This window comes from Pteropus vampyrus, unplaced genomic scaffold (genome assembly GCF_000151845.1).
Source record: "Pteropus vampyrus isolate Shadow unplaced genomic scaffold, Pvam_2.0 Scaffold515, whole genome shotgun sequence".
NCBI classification, from domain to species: domain Eukaryota; kingdom Metazoa; phylum Chordata; class Mammalia; order Chiroptera; family Pteropodidae; genus Pteropus; species Pteropus vampyrus.
In genome coordinates this window covers 287491-292153 of record NW_011889296.1, presented here as the reverse complement: position 1 = coordinate 292153, position 4663 = coordinate 287491, and positions in this window count along the sequence as shown.

Sequence of the window (4663 nt, the reverse complement as noted above, 5' to 3'; positions counted from 1 at the left end):
AGGAAGGAAGGAAGGAAGGAAGGAAGGAAGGAAGGAAGGAAGGAAGGAAGGAAGGAAGGAAGAAAGAACGGTGTCCCTATTTGCAGATAGCATGATTGTCTACATAGAAAATCCCAAGAAATCTACAAAAATGCTCTGAAAACTAATAAGTGAATTCAGTAAGTTTGAAGGATACATACCACACAAAAAGATATCAATCGCATTTTTATATACTGGTGATGGACATATGAAAACCGATACAATTTAAGACTTGATACAATTTATAATCGCTATACATATGTACTTAGGTATAAAGCCGGGTCAGGATCTGTATACTGAAAATTCCAAGATGCTGATGAAAGAGATCAAAAGACACCTAAATTGACCTAGAAACTTAACGCAATTTCTATGAAAATTTCAGCAAGGATTTTTTTTACAGACGCAGTCACACTTATTCCAAAATGTAGACGGAAAGGCCAAAGAACTGGAGTAGCTAAAACGATTTTGTTAGAGCAGAATAAACTGGGAAGAATCGCTCTACTCAACGTTAAGGCTTACGATATAGCTACAGTAATCGAGACAGTGTGGGAGGAGAGACACAGAAATCAGTGGAACAGAGAACTGACATCTAGACTCTCACAAATACAGCCCAATGAGTTTGACGAAGGTGAGAAAGCAATTTAAAGAAGGAGGCTGTAGCCTTCTCAAAGAACGCGGCTAGAGCAGCTGGACATCCATAGGCAACAAAGAAACAAACGAACAAACTTCTGCTCTGTGAAGGCCTATGTGAACAGGACGAAAAGACACACTATAGACTGGAAGGAAATACTTCCAAACTACATATCTGACAAAGGACTAGTATCCAGAATACATAAAAAGTTCTCAAAACTAGCCTATGTGAAAAATTTTCCAAACCCAACAGTAAAACAAACAAACAAACAAACAAACGATCCAATTAGAAAATGGGCAAAAGAAATGCACAGACGTTTCACTGAAGAGGAGATGCAGATGGCAAATAAACACATGAAAAGATGGTCAGCATCATTAGCCATTAGAGAAATGAAAAATGATAACTACAACGAGATGATGCTAACACATCTATCAGAATGGCTAAAAGGAAAAAAAAACAGTGATGATCCCAGATGCTGACAAGGATACAGAGAAACTGTATCTCTCACACACTGCCGGTGGGATGTGAAATGTTACAGCCACTGTGGCACAGAATATGGCAGTTTTAATCTAAGTAAACATGCACTTATCATACAACCCAGCGATCGCAGTCTTGGGCATTTGCCTCAGAGAAATGAAAAAGTATGTCCACGCAAAAACCTGCGCACAAATGTTCCCAGCAGACTTATTCCTCAGAGCCCCAAACAGCTTAGATGTGCTTCTGAGGAACGACGTGGATTGCGCTCGGTGGAAAACAGCTCAGCTCTAAAGGATACATATTGCATGATTCCGTGCATATACCATCCATGAAATAACATAATTATAGAAATGGAAAACAAATCATGGGAGGCTAAACTGTCAAGAGCATAGACGACATGGAATTAGATTGGCTTCTAAACCTGGCTTCAGCAAGCGCTAGCGGGAGTTTGGTTAAATTGCTTAATGTCTCCGAGCCTTCATTTCCTTGTGCATAAACTGATTTTTATTCATTTATTCAATCAGTCAACAAGCCCTCAGTTTCAGGTATTAAGGATAGCAGTAAACAAGACATCCAAAATCTTTGCCCTCATAGAACTGATGTTTGGGGGGAGCAATAAACAAAGACACAAATTAACATATCAGCAGAGATCTGCTATAAGGAAGAATAAAGGGAGGTGAGGTAATTAGCACTATGCTAGTACTAAGTGTTCAAAACATATCACTCGTTAGCCCCTTATCAGAGGCATTGTTCGCAAATACCTTCTCCCATTCTGTTGTTGCCTTTTCGGTTTCGTTAATGGCAAAGCAAACTAACTTACAGATACACACAAGAAAGGGCAAAGGGCTCTCCTGGAGGCCAAGGGAGGAGGGTGAAGGATGAAGAAGGTACAGGGGCTCAAACTTATGGTGACTAGACTGGGCGGTCAGCACACCCTGGAATACACATGACACATTATCGAATCGTACACTTGAAACTTGTCGAATCTTATTAACCTACGTCACCCCGATAAACTTAATTGTACGTGTATAAGTTGTCGTTACACGTTGTTACTCATCGTCAGAAAAAAATGCTATTTGTAAAGATTGGAGTGCTAGTAAGGGTGAAGGAAATTGAATACTCTCATACACAATTGGAGGCTAATTTGGCCAGTCTTTTAAAAAGAAAAATGCGCATGGGAACTGAACCCTGGAGCCCAGCTATGTAAATTCCAGCCCTGGCTTAGCTGTTCCCTAGCTGTGTGACCTTTGGTAAGTTATTTATCCTCTCTGTGCCTTGGTTTCCTCGTCCATAAAACAAAAACAAACATGGAGTTGTGCGGATCGAGTGAAGCCATGTGTGTAAAGCATTTAGAACAATGGTCAGCGTGCAATAAGTGTTTTATACGTGTCTGTCGCATAAATTCCACGTCTCAGTATCTCCCCGGGGAAATACACGAGCTGCAAAAGCAGATCCACCGGTGCTCACCTACCTCGTTGTTTATAGCAGTAGAAAAAGTAGAAACTAACCAAACGTGCATCAATTAGCCGGCAGTGGAACAAAGTGAGGTGGGTGGTTACATTCTGACAAGGAAAGATCTCTGAGAGATGCTGTTATGTACCAAGAGCCAGATTCGGAATGATACGTATGTGACCATCTCGTAAACAAAACACGCAACATTTTATATACATCTATACGGCTGCTGTTTTTTCCCCCAGTCGAACATAACAAGTGTTGGTGAAGATACGGAGAACTTTGGAACCCTCGTCTACCTATTTATTCTATTTATCTTAAACAGCCCCATTGCCGGTCAGAATGGAAAATGGTGCAGCCGCTGCGGAAAACGACTGAGCAGCTCCTTAAAAAGTTAGGCGTAGAATCACTGTGTGATGCAGCAGTGTCCACACTAGTCAGAAGGTGGAAACGATCCAAGTGTCCACCGACACGTGACTAGATAACACCGTGTTTCTCTGCAATGGAATGTTATTCGGACTTAAAAAGGAGTGAAATCGTGACTGGATGAACCTGGAAAACATTATGCTAAGCGAAATAAGCCAGATACGAAAGGACAGATATTATATGATTCCACTTATATGAGATACCTAGAATAGGCACATTCACGCGGGGACAAAGTGGGACAGAGGTCGCCAGGGGATGGGGCAGGGGGAAATGGTGAACTACTGTTTAATGGGTTTCTGTTTGGAAAGATGAAAACGATAGGTTTTATGTGATATATGTTTTCTTACAATGAAAAACTGACCTTAACAGGTGTTGGTGGGCACGTGGAACAATTGGAAGTCTCACACACCGTTAATGGGAACGTAAAAGAATACAGTCACTCTGGACAACGGATTGGCAATTTTGAAAAAAATGTAAACAAACGTACCACACGACGTAGCCATTCCACACGTAGGTATTATCCAAGAGAAATGAAAACATTTGTCCACAAAAGATGCTGGACAAAAATGAGTAAGTATTGTCAATTTTCCATTCACTTAAAACTTTAAAAAATGCAAATGAATAAACAGCGACTGAAAGCATATCAGCGGAGGGAGGTTTGGAGCGAGGGGTTATGAATGGACATGAGGAGGCCTTTGGGGGTGATGGACGTGTTCGTTTTGTGATGGCTCTGTCGGGTGCACACAAATGTCATAATTAGTCCAATCGTGTGCTTTACATACGTGTCATTTGTTGTCTATCGCTTATTCCTCAATAAAGCTGTTTAAAGACTAAGTTTAAGGAGGGAGTAGCCAGGAGCATTTGAGAGCTCGCTTCCCAGCATGCCATCAGCTTGGGTCAAATAAACTCAAACTCTGATCCTTGCAGCAGACTGAGGAGTAAGCCTCCATATCCCTATTTTGCAGATAAGGAGCTTTCGATTCAGAGAGGTGAAGCCACTTGCTCAAGGGCACAGGGAGACAGATTCAAATGGTGTGAAATGGAGGAGCGGGCCGTTTGAAGAAAAATAGAATTTTCCCTGTCTACCTATTTATTCTATTTATCTTAAACAGCCCCAAGCCTATAAAGAATCAAATGTACGTTATTAAATAGGATTGAGTATCTGGCAGATCTCTGAACCTATGGAAGCCTCCTAAGCTCTGAATTGACAAGGAGTTACAGATTTGGCCACGTACAAATTTGAAACTTTGTATGTAGGAAAATATAACCAAAAGGAAAATAACCAAATGGTAAAAAAAATATCTGCCTCAAGTATGACAGAAGACGAACCTCTACGGTGTGTAAAGCACTCATGCGAATCAATCAGAAAAACACGTCCCAAGGAGAAAAATGGGCAGAGACAGTCACACAACAGGAAATGGAACGAAGAAAAAAGCAAAGCTAAATGTACGACCTCGCTAGTGGTTTTTTAAGGCGCTACTTCAAACAATTAGATTAGTGAACAGGAAAAGGAAGTAATGGCCAGGCCGGCCTGAGTACAGTAAAATTGCAAGGATCCTCTGAGACAAGGGTTTCGGGCGGTGTGCATCGCTACTGTCGAAGTGTTGGGATTTGACGCGGGGCTCCCTCCCCAACGCTTCTGCCAACCTCTCCCCTGCA